The sequence below is a fragment of the Lissotriton vulgaris genome, chromosome 7 (genome assembly GCF_964263255.1).
Source record: "Lissotriton vulgaris chromosome 7, aLisVul1.2, whole genome shotgun sequence".
Taxonomy (NCBI): domain Eukaryota; kingdom Metazoa; phylum Chordata; class Amphibia; order Caudata; family Salamandridae; genus Lissotriton; species Lissotriton vulgaris.
Genome location: NC_141695.1, coordinates 316,775,604 through 316,791,535, shown reverse-complemented (window position 1 = coordinate 316,791,535; position 15,932 = coordinate 316,775,604).

Below are 15,932 nucleotides of genomic sequence, written 5' to 3'. Positions count from 1 at the left end.
ATGCCCCTGCCCAAAGTTATACATTGGGAAAACCACCCAAGAGGTCAGGCAACGCATTACGCAGCACAAATCCAGACTGCGCAGAGAAGTTGAGAATGCGCCCTTGGTGCACCATTGGGTGATGAAGAAACATGACAAAAATAACTTCAAGTGGACCGTCCTGTCCAAAATCGAAAAAGACCCAAGAGGAGGGGATTTGGAAACAAGATTGAATCAAAGAGAAGCCTTGCTGATCATGAAATATGACACAGCGGTCAATGGACTGAACGAAATTTCTGAAATTTATAAAACCTATCCTTGACACTGGCTAGAGGACTTCATCTCCCAGAATCCTCCTTGGTACACCTTCTACGATACTACAACTCCCTACACCCCTTGGGGCGCGACCATACTCTTGAACTAAACGGCAGGGAGGCCTCAGTAACCTGCCAGTGACTGCAGGGTGAGGAGCGAGGACTTTGAATACCTTTTTGACTTCTGGAATACCAAATCACGGTAAGCACACCAAGGCGCGAGCATGCGCCGATTACTAGCTACTGACAATGCGCTTTCCCTCGCATATCGGATTCTCACGATTTCTGTCCTTTCACTTTCCCAACCGTAGGGACGCCGGATCAAAATCCCCGCGGACCGAGCGCAACCCGTTTGGGAAGCATCTTTTGAGCAGACAAGCGCGGCTTTTAAGGTAAGCGCGCAGACCCACCTTGTGATTCCATCAGCCTTGGCACAGTTAGACATGAGGGACTCTGTATGATTGAGTATACCTGTTTCTTTTTCTTACAGCACCTCTTCGCTCCCCCTTCGCTGGGAATACATCTGTCTCCCTTTTCTTTTTGTGGAGCCTTGACCCACTTGTTGAGGTAGGCTGAGTTTAGCGGTGCATTGGTTGAGACGTTGATCTCTCAGGTTTCGGTTTAGTGACTATTGCTCTCCTCTTCCTTTATAGTAAAACTGTGGTCCTGAAGAGAACCCTTGGAACAATAGGGTTCGAAATGCGTCGACCTGACCCGGTCCCGTGTCATTCTTTTCTATATGAATATGTCATTCAATTGAAAGATCATCTTTTCCAAAGAACTGTGAAAAAGTTTGATTAACGTTTTAAATCAGCAAATGTTATTTTCTTTGTATTTACACAACTGTGTTATGACAATGGGACCAGTATGAATGTGTTTCTGTATGACTGGATGGCCAAGAATGTGTTGAGTGCGAGTTTGGTTGAATTATGTACATACCAAAGTTTGTTTTGTTTGTATATAAATGTATAATATTTCTCTTCATAATTTTTGTATTCTCATGCCCTAAAAAACAAAGAGACTAAAAAGCAAAATAGTCTTTAAAGAATTAAAACAAACGTTGCAATTTCTAAAGCAAGTGTTCATGCTTATTTTTCATGCACATTTCAACAATTGCTGTTTAGAAAATAGATGCTTCATAATGGCATTGCAGAGTCATGGTACTTTCGTAATGAAAGTATGCGGAGTGACGGTATGCGGAAAGAAAGTTGCGGAATAATGGGTGTTTAACCACCCCCGGTAAGTACATTGGTGGCACGGCGGCCCACATCTCCAGCAACATACTCATATTTTTTCACCACCCATTTGAAAAATGCACAGGTTGATGGCCAGCACCAACACACACTTTTAGACACACCTCCCGCCACAAGTTCTAGAATTGCGAACTTTAGAGCTGCGGAGCTACGTTCGTATCTCGGCATCAGCTCAACATCCTGTGATTCCAGGCAAATCACTTTGTCTCTCTGTGCCTACCACAAATGAATGTGTTCTTCTGTAATGTAAATTGTGCTCATGCCATGTTGTCGAGTTCGCGCTATATAATATTGCAAGGAAAAATAAAGTAGGGAAACTCGGGTTCACACACTACTGAACTTTAGAGCTGGGGAGCTACGTTCGAATCTCGGCATCAGATCAACATCGTGTGATTCCAGGCAAATCGCTTTGTCTCTCCGTGCCTACCACAAATGAATGTGTTCTTCTGTAATGTAAATTGTGCTCATGCCATGTTGTCGAGTTCGCTCCATATAATATTGCAAGGAAAAATAAAGTAGGGAAACTCTGGTCCACACACTAATGAACGAGCACTCTTAAGTGCATCAGCAGTGCACTGTGAATCGGAGCGTTTCACAGGCCTGTCACAGATAAGAAATGCTATCAAAAACGAAATTCTACAAAACAATATACTACTGTCCGGAAGCAATTCATACCCGGACAACGTCTGGATGGGCTGCTACTTAGTCCATGTTTCTGTGAGGAAAAGAACCTCAATGTCCAGTTCCTCCAGTAACAGGGAAATCTCTAGGGCGTGTTTAGGTAGGGAACAACAGTTAAGCAAAGCAAGTGAGAAAGGGTGTTCCTCAGGGGCTATTATCTCTGGGGTGAAGTGAAATTGACAACCCATACAGGACTTATTATCCTTATAAGTATCTAACAGGGTACAGTTTGTTCCAACCTTACTTCTTAGTTGCAGGAGTTGATTCCTGTCATATGAAATCAGAGGTATGTTAGCAGGCAAAGGAGCAGGGGGGCTGGCCCCTGGACCCGGCGTGGCCTGGACGGGCCCAGACGGGCTTGCCTTCGGCGCGGCCTCGGCCTCCTTAGTTATTAAAAACAAATTATTCACACAGTAAAACCACTAAGGATTAGAGAGTATTTATAAAAATATTTGGAGCACCTAACCCCCGGCTTTCCGCCTCAGGGGACAAGAATAAAAACGCACTGATCTGTGCTGCCGTGCGAGCGAGGCTTAAATACCCCGTCTGGGAAGGCGGCCCGACAGCTGGTGCGGTGGGCTAACTTCCCTCACCTAAGATGGCATCTCTCCGTCTCTTTACCGCCCCAGAGCCTCAATCGCTCTGGGCGGGGACCAGGGTTCAAGCCCTGCGAGTGCCAGCAAAAATTCCTTAGTTATTAAAAACAAATTATTCACATAGTAAAACCATTAAGGATTAGAGAGTATTTATAAAAATATTTGGAGCACCTAACCCCCGGCTTTCCGCCTCAGGGGACAAGAATAAAAACGCACTGATCTGTGCTGGCGTGCGACCGAGGCTTAAATACCCCGTCCGGGAAGGCGGCCCGACAGCTGGTGCGGTGAGCTAACTTCCCTCACCTAAGATGGCGTCTCTCCGTCTCTTTACCGCCCCAGAGCCTCAATCGCTCTGGGCTTGGACCAGGGTTCAAGCCCTGCGAGTGCCAGCAAAAATTCCTTAGTTATTAAAAACAAATTATTCACACAGTAAAACCACTAAGGATTAGAGAGTATTTATAAAAATATTTGGAGCACCTAACCCCCAGCTTTCCGCCTCAGGGGACAAGAATAAAAACGCTCTGGACATAACTCAAGACTCAACATAGACATCGGATCAGAACCAGTAAAACATATATTCAGGGTCAATCCATTCCAGTCCAGCATCTCAACCTGCATTGCAGTGACGGCGGAGCATGAGGCATTTGATACAACAAGGATTATGACGAGATCATATTGAACCATTCCCCCCATATTTTATGGAACAATTCTGGGGAGCCCCAGGATTCGAACATGACCTCCTCCTGGGCGCCGCACTTGTCCACCCCCCTCCCCCACCCCTTCACAGTAGGAGCAGCGGCACGCGACCAGTACGTCGCTATGTCCCTTTTGGCCACAGCCACCGCTGTCCCCAGTAGGCGCTTATCCATCCTGGAACCCTCTAGGCCGTCAAATATCCCTAGCAGCATCCGGAGTGGGTCGTGAGGAACCTCCCATCCTAGGGCTTATGTGAGCTCCCGCTCACCCCCCTCCAGAACCTCTCCAACGCCGGGCAGAGCCACACCATATGGAAAAAATCCGCGGGGGATGAGCTGCATTTCGGGCAGTCTGGGGAGGGTCGCAAGTAAGTATGAGCAGAAAATCCGTTCCGCTCGCAGATTTTGCGAATTTTCGGTAAATTCGTGATCTGCGAACTCTCGCGAATTTACCGAGAATTCGCAAATCCACGAGCGGCGGATTTTTCCGGGGGCAAAAGTTGAAGCCTGGCCTGTTGTAACTATTTTACGATGGCGCCGGCAAGCTGCCAGCGCCATCCTAAAATAGTTACTAAGTTAGCTTCAACAGGAAGCTCTAATGGATAAAATAAAGCAGGTGCTCGATTTTATCTATTCGAGCTTCCTGTTGAAGCTAATTTAGTAAGTATTTTAGGATGGCGCTGGCAGCTTGCCGGCGCCATCCTAAAATATTTACCATGCCCTTCCTGTGACTCATTCATCAGCCCAAGAACAATCGTGAGCGTCGTCGAGGCAGGTGTGCCTTCTTCACAAATCTACCGTGGAAAATCAGCTGTGATGCTGGATAAAGGCTTTTGTATCCGTGACTTTCACGAGCGCAATACCCGTGCTGTTTCTGTGACCAGGAGCTTATTTCTCTTCATCTGCTGAATTGATCTTTCTCTGACCTTTTATACACACTAGAAGCATGTGTGAACTCGCATGGTAGCCCTGCCCGTTTGGCACCGCCCACACACTCGAGGGTTTGCACCGTCTTCCCGCCATTCACCCACTATGATGGACAGCTCACTCAAGGGACCCCTGCGCCCTTCGGGGCGATTGCATAGTAACACACACATGGTCGCTCGAACTAGTTGATGCTCAAATTCAGTGACTCATTCATTAGCCCAAAAACAATCGTGAGCGTCGTCGAGGCTGGACAGGTGTGCCTTCTTCATCTGCTGAACTGATCTTTCTCTGACCTTTTATACACACAAGAAGCATGTGCACTCGCATGGAAGCCCTGCCCCAAATCCGCGGATCCGCAAATCCGCAAAATCCGCAAAATCCGCGGATCGTGGATCCGCAAAATCCGCCCATGCTTAGTCGCAAGCGGGCACGGAAGAGTCGCTCAGGGGTGAGGTAGACCACGTGTAGGTAGTATATCTGCACCGGGCGTAGCCTGGAGGACGTGGTTAGGGTTTTAGGGGCCATAAGGACATCTCTCCAGTCTGCCTCCTCTAGGGGGCCCACCCACCCCGGGGCCCACCCACCCCTCCCACCGGGCGCGCACCCCAACCAAGGACGCAGGGACATTATTCACTAGGGAGCGGTAGATACGGGACACTCCTCCTTTGCCCAGGTTCCCCATCATCACCTGGGCCTCTAGCGGACTGAACTCTGGGAGGGAAGTTGGTGAGGAGAGATGTGCAAGGATGGAATGTCGTAGCTGCAGATAACGGAAGTGTTGGGTGTGGAGAAGGGCATGGCGCTGTTGTAGGTCTGCGAAGGCACGGATATGGTCCCCCACCCAGACGTCTCCAAGGACCGAGATGCCAATTAAATCCCAGTGGTGGAATTCGTTCAGGGACGAAACCTCCCGGAGCCAGGTGCGATGCCAGAGCGGCGTCTGATGAGTGAGTTTACGGTCCCACCCCACATGGCGCAGGGTAGCGCGCCAGGCCAAGAGGACCGTTCTAGTGATTGGCGCTATAGTCTGTGGCACTGGCCATCTGTACAGGAACACCTGGATCTGCGGAAAGTCCATAGTTTCCAGCTCCACGAGGTATGCTGGGTTGGACCAGCTACCCGCATACCAGTCGTGGATGACTATCAATTTGGTGGCAAGGTAGTAGAGGTAAAGGTGGGTCACCCCTAGGCCCCCATCAAAGGGGGGGATGCGGCTGTGCGCCAGGGACATCTGCGGCCGTCCGCCACTCCAGAGGAATCGGGACAGGGTCCCATCAAGTTCGCAAAACCAATTGCGGGAGAGGGGGATCGAGATGTTTTGTAAGATGTTGAGGAAGCGGGGGAGTACCATCATTTTGAAAAGGGCGCTTCTTCCTAGGGGGTTTAGGGGAAGGGATTGCCATTTCTTGAGATCCGCCTTCGTCTGGGCCACCAGGGGCGCGATGTTCAATGCCCACTCAAGGTCCGGCAGGAGGGCCACCCATATCCCTAGGTATTTAACCAATTGGTGTCTGAGAGGAATAGACGGCTGCCAGTCAAAGCACTCCCTGGAAAGATGCAGCGGAACCAGTGTGGATTTGGCCGCGTTGAGCCGGAGCACGGAAACCTCCTCAAAGTCAGTAAGGATGCGCAAGCACCTGGGGCCTGAGCCCGCCGGGTCCGCCAAGTACAGGAGCACGTCGTCAGCATATAGGGCTACTTTGTCTATGTGACTCCTGTTCCAGGCCCACCCCTGGACGAGGGGGAGCCCGTTAAGTTAAGCGTCGTCAGGGGCTCCATCGCTAGTGCAAATAGGAGTGGGGAAAGGGTATATCCCTGGCGCGTGCCTCTGCTGATCTGGAAGGCCTCGGAGAGCGTCCCATTGACGAGTACTCGGGCCCTAGGGTTGGCGAAAAGGACCCTGATAAGGCGGCGAAACAACGGGCCAAAGCCCATCGCCTCCAGCAAATCTTGCAGGTATGCCCAGTTCACCGTGTCGAAGGCCTTCTCGAAGTCGAGGAAGAGGAGGGCCAGGTATGGGGACAGGCGTGCACGGTGGGCTAAGGCCAGGTGAAGGTGGCAGATGCAGGGACGGGTGCCCCTGGCCGGCATGAACCCACACTGGTCGGGATGGACCAGATCTTGTAGGTGAGGCTTAAGCCTCAGGGCCAGTATTGTGGCGAAGAGCTTGATCTCGGTAATAATGAGCGAAATTGGGCGGTAGTCCGCGTAACTCGTGGAGGGCGGCTGGGTCTTAGGGATGACCTCTATCGTGGCCAGGTCCGATTCAGGGGGGAAGGAGTCAATCTCCGCCACATGCCGGAAGAGGGCCAAAAGTCTGTAGCCAGAATATCTCAAAAGGCAGCGTAGTACTCCTGTGGATACCCGTCCGGGCCAGGCGTTTTGCCAGGGTGGAGAAGGGGGATGGCCTCCAGAACCTCGTCCAGGGCAAAGGGGCGCTCCAGGGCTTCTGCGGACTCAGGAGTGAGAGAGGGGAGCCGGGCACTGGCCCCATCCAGCAGGGCGGTCAGGGGTGCATCCGGTGGTCACGCCGCATAGAGGCGCATATGGAAACTTGCAAAGGTTCCAGCTATGGCCACGGAGGTTACCTGGATGGTACCGACCTGTGCGCGAACCTCCGGAATGATGTGATGAACTTTGGGATAGGAGACCAGGTTATGGAGGAGTTTGCCATTTTTGTCCCCCCAGCCATACACCCGCGCCACCGACGATCGCCATAACATTTGGGGCGAGTACAGTGAAACCTGTCGGATTTCCTCCCGAACCAGCGTCAGCTACCCGGTGGGGTCTGCGACCCAGCAGAGGCTTGCTCTGCCTCCAATCGCGCAGCCCAGGACTCCAACGCCGCGAGCCGGGCCAACTGGTCCGTCCGTTTGGCATGCACAAGCCCCCTTGCTACCCCGCGGATCACGGCCTTGCCAGCTTCCCACAGGGTTCCCGGCGAGGGAACTAAACCCTCATTGGTAGAGAAGAAGTGGCTTAGTTCTTATCCTAGTGTGTCTACCAGTTTGGGGTCCTTCAGGAACCAAGCGTTGAGACGCCAGACCGCTCGCGGACCCGTCGGTTACTCGTTCCGCCGTCCTTGTGCCTGGTAAAGTTTCATATTGTACTTAATTGTGAAGCTCTGTATTGTACTCGTTTTTGGTATTTTGGTTTTTTGTACTGTACCCCTCCGTTTCGCTAACTGTGCACAAGAACACCATCCGCATCACGACCAACTCCTACGACACCCTCACCCGTCTCTCCGCTTGTCCCCTGCCCCACCCCACGGGCGCGCCGATTGTGCGCCGAAGGCGCGCCAAAGGTAAGCCCGTCTGCACCCGTCCGCGCCTGGACCGCGCCCAGCGCCAGAACCCCTAGCCCCCGCAGATGCCAGCCCGCCTGCCGAACCTTCAACGCAGCCACCCTCAACGCACTCAACACTGGCCGGACCCCCGGCTGCCACCGAGACACCCCAGGACGTACCCACGGACCCTTCACCTGCCAATCCTGCAAGTTCTCCTGCATCCGAACCTGCACTGCACCCGCCAAATCAAGCACCAGCAACAACCACCTGAAGTGCATCCTGCTCAACACCCGCTCCGTCCACAGACACGCCGTCGAACTCTGGAACCTCCTCGACTCCACATCCCCAGACATAGCCTTCCTCACGGAAACCTAGATGAACGCCTCCTCAGCGCCCGACAACGCCATCGCCATCCCAGACGGATACAAGATCACCCGGAGGGACCGCGTCAACCAGACAGGCGGAGGCATCTCCATCGTCCACAAGAACACCATCCGCATCACGACCAACTCCTACGACACCCTCACAACCGCCGAACACCTGCACTTCCAGATACACACCGACCCCAAGACCACCCTCAGAGGCACCCTCATCTACAGACCCCCGGGACCACGCATACAATTCAGCGAAGACATCGCCGACTTCATCAGCCCGCACGCTCTCCCCTCCACTGACTACATCCTCCTAGGGGACCTCAACTTCCACCTGGAGAACAACAACGACCGCAACACCACCACCCTGCTGGACAACCTCGCCAATCTCGGACTCAAGCAACTGGTGACCACCCCCACCCACTACTCCGGCCACACGCTTGACCCCGTCTTCTCCTCCAGCAAGGACTTCTCCTTCAGCCACACCACCGGACTCCACTGGACAGACCACAGCTGCGTCCACTTCAGCTTCAGAAGAACCACGCTCCACCACCACCCACAACAGGTTCCCCGCAGAAGCTGGAACAAGATCACAGCCGACCAGCTCGCCTCATCCCTGAGCCAGAACCCTCCCGCCAGCTCAGTGAACACCAACCGAGCCGCCGATAACCTCACAAGGTGGATCATCAACTGCGCAGATGACCTCGCTCCTCTGAAGACCCCCCGTCAGACTCGGCAACAAGAAAGCATCCTGGTTCACAGACGAACTCAAGAGCTCCAAGAAGAACTGCCGAGCCCTCGAGAAAGCCTGGCGCAGAGACCAGACACCAGACAACATGACCTCCCTCAAGCTCGCCACTCGAAAACACCACCAGCTGATCCACACCACCAAGAAAACCGCATTCAAGGAACGACTAGAAAACAATGCCCATGACAGCAAAGAACTCTTCAACATTGTCAAAGAGCTCTCGAACCCTAGCGCCGGAAACAACGACATCACCCCATCGCAAGAACTCTGCAACTCGCTCGCCTCATTCTTCCACAGCAAGATCGCAGACATACACAATAGTTTCAGCACGCAGCCGATGCACCCCACAAACGCACCAACGCCCCCCACCACCACCCTCCGCACCTGGACACCGGTCAACACCGAAGACACCATCCGCACGATGAACTCCATCCACTCCGGATCACCAACCGACCCCTGCCCTCACCACGTCTTCAACAAGGCCGACTTCACCATCGCACCCCATCTCCGGGACATCATCAACGCCTCCTTCGACACCGCCACCTTCCCGGAGAGTTGGAAGCACGCCGAACTCAGGGCGCTACTGAAGAAACCATCAGCAGACCCCTCCGACCTCAAAAACTACCGCCCCATCTCGCTCCTTTCTTTTCCTGCCAAAGTCATCGAGAAGACAGTCAACAGACAGCTGGCCGCCTTCCTCGAGACAAATGGATCCCTCAACCACTCACAGTCCGGCTTCCGGGCCAACCACAGCACCGAGACCGCCCTCATCGCAGCCACCGACGACATCCGAGCCCTACTGGACAACGGGGAAACAGCGGCCCTCATCCTCCTGGACCTCTCCGCGGCGTTCGACACGGTCTGCCACAGCACCCTAGTACAGCGCCTGAACAACATCAGAATCCAGGAGAAGGCACTGGAGTGGATCATCTCCTTTCTCGCCGGAAGAACCCAGAGAGTCCGCCTCCCCCCGTTCAGATCCAAGGCCACCGAAGTCATCTGCGGCGTACCACAAGGATCTTCACTCAGCCCCACGCTGTTCAACATCTACATGAGCCCCCTCGCGGCCATCGCACGCCAACACAACCTCAACATCATCTCCAATGCCGACGACACCCAGCTGATCCTCTCCCTCACCAACGACCCAGCCACCGCCAGAACCAACCTACACGAAGGGATGAAAGACGTAGCTGAGTGGATGACGAATAGCCGCCTGAAACTGAACTCAGATAAGACGGAAGTCCTCATCCTGGGATCATCACCCTCCGCCTGGGACGACTCCTGGTGGCCTCCTGCCCTCGGCAGCGCACCCAAACCAACGGACCATGCACCCAACCTGGGCTTCATCCTGGACTCCTCCCTCTCGATGACCAGACAAATCAGCGCCGTCTCCTCGTCATGCTTCAACATCCTACGCATGCTCCAAAAGATCTTCCGGTAGATCCCCACCGAAACCAGGAAGACGGTCACCCAAGCCCTCGTCACCAGCCGACTGGACTACGGAAACACCCTCTACACCGGAACCACAGCGAAACTCCAGAAAAGGCCCCAGATACCTCAACGACGCCTGAATTTCTCCACTCCCACCCGCCAACTCAGATCGACCACCCACGCCCTCGCCGACGTTCCTCACATCCGAAGAGCCACTACGGGAGGAAGATCCTTCTCCTACCTGGCTGCCAAGATGTGGAACTCCCTGCCCATCCACCTCCGCCTGACCCAAGACCACCTCTCCTCAGGAAGCAACTCAAGACCTGGCTATTCGAGCAGTAGAGGTCCCCCCAAGCGCCTTGAGACCCTCCGGGTGAGTAGCGCCCTATATAAATACTTGATTGATTGATTGATGGTCGGTGAAGAGCCAAGTCGGAGAGAGACGGGGGAATGGTCGGACAGGCCCCTGGGCAGTATAACCGCTCCTGAGACCAGGTGGCAGTCAGTGGCCGGAAGCAGGAGAAGGTCGATACAGGAGTGGGTGTGGTAGGAGGCCAATGTGTGAGTGTACTGTGCCTTACTGGGATTACAAACCCGCTATATGTCGCAGAGCCCCAGAGCCGAGACCCAGCTCGACAGAGCAGCAGCAGAGGAAATCCAGACCGCGGACGGAGACCCGGTCTTGTCGTGGTGGGACTGCATGACGGCGTTGAAATCATCTCCAACCACCGTGAGGCCGTGCGGAAGGGAAGAGAAAATCTGTGTAAGGCATCGAAGCGTTGGGGGCAGGACGGCGGGCGGGATATAAAGATTCAGGATATTTAGAGGGCAGCCCTCCACCATGCCTGATATCACCTGTGGGTCGGTGTAGGCCTTGGTCAAGGTAAAGGGGAGGCCTCTCCTAAGCAGGATTGCTACTCCTCGGGACCCGCACATGAACCCAGAGTGCCAGACCATCGCAAAGCCATACCGGGCCACGAAGTTGCATTGTGTGCCTAGGAGGAGGGTTTCTTGGAGAAGAAGGACATCCGCCACGTGGCGTTGGGCCCCGGAGGATGGCCATGCGCTTAATACGGTCCAGGAGACCATTAACAGCCCAAGAAAGAATGTGGAGTGTGGAAAAAGGTAGGGCTGATGGCCTTTTTCAAAGTTGCCTGGCGCTAACCGCCTCTATACCATTCTAGTTATCAAACAAAGAGGCAGGCGCTGGAGACTGGAAAGCAGGAAACAGAAGTTTTATTCCGACGGAGCAGAACACATCAGATCAGACAACAAGGTATCGTTTTGAGGTGCTCTAACAGCCTCTCTGAGGCCTGGTCTTTTATACTCTGGTTTATGACATGTGAGCATTCTTTATTGCAGAAAAGACTCTTTGAAGTATGAGAAGACATCCCCGGAATCCCCGTTTCAGACCCACCCCGCATGTATCCACAATAGAGGTCCTCACCCCACATACAATAGGAGGGGGCTATCACGCAGCTGAGTGTTCCGCCGATTCTTAGGATGTGTGCGCCTGATCGTATCCCAGGGGGTGGGGAGGCCATGATCAATAGTAGCTCCTTTGTAGAGGAGCGACTCCATACAATAGGGGGGGCAATAAACTGTAACCCCTGGCTAGGTGGTGGCCTGGGACCCGTGCGGACAATCGGACTCAGAGGAAGGGGTCATCAAAAGAGGGGTATTCATGAAAGGAAAGGGAGTGTTGGTCAGGCGCGGGTGCAACTCCCAAGGACAGTGTCATGCGGAAGGAGAGGGTTTATGACTTGTGCATGTGAGAGCGGGGGCAGCCAGGGTGTGCAGGGGATGCTCGCAGGGTCGGGGGAGCGCTGGCGATCGATCGTGAACAGGGAGACCATGGTACCTAAAATAGCTGCCGTGCATATTGTACATGGATGACAAGATGGCGCAGATGATGTTCAGTTCGCAAACTAAAATTCCACAGTCCTTCCTTTTAACATGTCTCGCCAACTTGTCAATTCGGGTCTATCTCCATAAGGCCACGTACTTCTACCTCGTAGAGGGGACTCATGTGCTCAGTTCGGAAGTCCAAAGTCATAGGGCACATGCAGTTAGAAATGAGTGCACACAAAGATGGCAAGCATTGAATACCTAGGCAACACCCACATAGTATCACAATCGGTATCAATATGAATGTAAACAACCTCCATCCCCAGCCCTTCAGAGTGTCCCAAAACCAGCTCCCAAGTGACCATCCTTCTTGCTCTTGATGAACATCTGAGGAAAGTCTATGGAGGTGCTCAATTGCCTTGTAGACTGAGGGCGAGTTATCTGGCATGTAGGTGCAACAGCTGGATCCGATGATGCGGCATGCTCCTCCACGGTCGTCTAGAACAACGCGTAGAACCAGGCGATTTTGAAGGGTCACAAGGCGGACCGCCTGAAGCTCAGCCATGTTGTTAGCGAGGGCGCCAGCTGTGATGTTGATAGTTGTTTCTATTGCCTGGGTCAGATGTCGGATGGCACGGTTGTTCGCCATCGGGCCCCACAGAGGAACAAGTCCCTTCGCTGCATCCAGGAACTGTGCTCCAGTGGAGTCGGCTTGTCCAATGTCACTTGCGCGTCTCTGCCGGTGATGATCAGCAGGGGCTACATACGTGGGGGGGGAGGACGAAAGCGATGTAGCAAGTGCCTCTCCAACCTTTCGGGAGCCAGGTGTAAGCTTTGGTGCCACAAACAAAGTACATATTCGGAGAAGCAACAAAAGAGGGGGGGTCAATTGAGTCCAGTGTCCTTGTGATGTGGCAGGCACTGTGACCTACCAGCTGTCTTCCCAGGCCTTCGATGCACACCTGGCCAGTGACGTTGATGACAGACAGGGCCACAGTCAGAGTGGCGGCGGTTCGCATCCGTAGGTGGGAGAAGGTGGTTCTAGCTGGATTATGGAGCACCTGCATTTCTACTCGCTCCTTTGCAGGGATGTCCATAAGGAAGGCGGAACCAGAGGGAACAGGACACAAGGGAGCAGATGCCCTTCCGGTTGTGTTCAGCCAGAACCCATGGTAGAAGTGTGACACTGTTTGACCAGAAATGGTGTTGTCCTTGTGGCTTTCTTGCATGAGGATCAACCAGGCAAGGCAGGAGCCATGAACTGAGAAAGGAGAAGGGATAAAGGGGATGGAGTGACCGGTAGCATGCGGAAGCAGTCTGCAGATCCAGCAGTTGGTGGCATTTGCAGCAAGGTTGTGCTGGTGCAACAGTTGTACAAAGGAATTGTTCCAGAACTCCTTATGCCTCTCTCGGAGCTGAGGTGAGAGAGAGATCAGGTGATGCTCTTTCATAGTGGTTGGCTGTGCAGTGGTTAGCAATATCTGATGAGCAGGAGTGCTTTCCTCCAAGATCCAGAAGGAAGTCATGAGGAGGAGGCAAAAGAGGAAAGCAATGAAGAAGGCGATTGTCTTTGATTTGTGCATATTGTCAGTCTTTGGGTTCCTGTAGTGGGTATTCCCGGCTGCTTCCATCATCTTCTTATCTGGCGCTTCCACCATCTTCTTATCTGGCGCTTCCATCATCTTCAAGGTGCTCGGTAGCGGGCAGAACCACAGACTTCGTTTAGCTTCTCTCCGGGTAACCCTTGGTGGTGTTTGGGTCACCGTTCTGAGATTTAACTTAGTCTGCGGTCTACTTAGCCGAAGCTCCCTCCTTTCGACGCAGGAAATACCCTTCCCTGGTTGGCACAGTGGGATCAGGGAATTTTGCAAGTTCAAGTGCCTCGGTATCGGGATAGCAGTTCAGTGATGGTCGATCCTTGTTCAGGAGCTCTTCTTGGTTGTCGATGTTTTCGGTGGTGGCCAGGGTCGAGGAGACCTTCTTGCAGTGGTGTGCGTGCAGCCAGTGCCGCTTCCCCTCCACTCGAAGAGCCGTCCGGGTGGTGATTAGTACTTGCCAGGGGCCCGTCCACCGGGGTTCCAGACTCTTCGCTCGTTGAAAATTCCGGACTAATACATAGTCCCCCGGTTGGATGTCGTGGCCCGGACCCCTGGAAGCATCGGGGATGGCCTGCTGCACCTGCTGATTAATGACAGACAATGTTTTTGTTAATTTGTACAAGTAATCAGACAGCAGGACGTCCGGGACGTCATGAATGGAGGTCGGTTTGGGGGCAGTCCAAAGGTTCATTGGTCGCCCGAATACAACCTCATAGGGGGTCAAATGGTGCTTAGTGGGAGTGGAGCGCATTGATAGCAATGCCAGTGGGAGGGCATCTGGCCATTTAAGTCCTGTGGTTGCCACTATTTTTGACAATTTCAGCTTCAATGTAGCGTTGTGTCGCTCCACCAAACCAGCAGATTGGGGGTGGAAGACCGCATGGAACCTCTGCCTCACACCCAACCCCTTCAAAATTAGCTGGATAACTTCTGCTATGAAGTGGGGGCCGTTGTCACTCCATAAAATTCGACAGAGGCTGTAGCGAGGAAAAAACTCTTTCAGTAGTACTTTGGCAGTAGTCATGGCAGTATTATCACGGGTTGGATAGGCTTCCACCCATTTGCTGAAGGCACATACAATGACCAGTACATACTTCAAGCTTTGGCATCTCTCTAGCTGAATGTAATCCATCTGGAGGACCTCAAAGGGGTGGTCGTGGATCCCAAACCCAGATCCTATATGTGCGGGGGAGTGTGCCATAGTCAGTATGGGGATCAGGTATGAGTCAGGCAGCAACCATTTGTTCGCATCCTTTGTCCGCCAGCAGCCTTCATCGTCCTTCAGACCCACCCGTGCCCACTCAGTCAGTTTGTGAGGTGTGCTGGCCGACTGGATGTCTCTAATCGTCTCCCCAGCGTCAGTCCATTTCTCTGCTTGTGACCTGGTCACATACATGCGTGTTGTTGTCCTATTTTCAGCTGTGGTTCGTGCAGTTATATCGGCCAGTGCGTTTCCTTGTCCGACTAGGTCCGTCACCTTCTTGTGTGCCTGACACTTGATCACTGCTAATCATTTGGGGAGTAGTACTGCTTCGATCAGGGCAGAGACTAGATCCCCGTGGAGGATGGGTGTGCCGTGGGACGTCAGGAATCCCCTTTCCCTCCATAAGAGCCCAAAATGATGAACCACCCAGAAGGCATACTGGCTATCGGTGTATATGTTCGCTGTTGTTCCTGCTGCTAGGATGCATGCTCGTGTCAGGGCAATCAGTTCCGCTGCCTGTGCAGATTGTTGTGTAATGCGGGCTGTCTCTACTACAGTTCGGGCCGTGGTGACTGCATAGGCAGCTGAAGTGGTGCCATCGGGGAGTTTGATGCAAGAGCCGTCCACCCACAGCTCTCCGTCAGGGTCAGGAAAAGCTGTGTCTCTGAGGTCAACCCTACTTCTAGTCTGTTCGTCTGTGAGGGTCACACAGTCGTGTACAGGGGGCACATTGGGATCGCTCTCTGGTAGGGGTAACAAAGTTGCCGGGTTCAGTGTGGTGCATCTTTTCAGAGTGATGTGGGGTGCGAGCAGAGTCAGTTCGTATCCAGTCAATTGGGCACTCGTCAGGTGTTGCGTCTTGGTTTGGTTCAGGAGGGTGTCAACTGCATGGGGTACTAGTACCGTGAGGGAATTTGAGAGCACGATCCCCTCACTCTGTCGGATAGAGATAGCAGCGGCAGCTACAGCTCGAAGGCAGGCAGGCAAGGCTCTGGCTACGG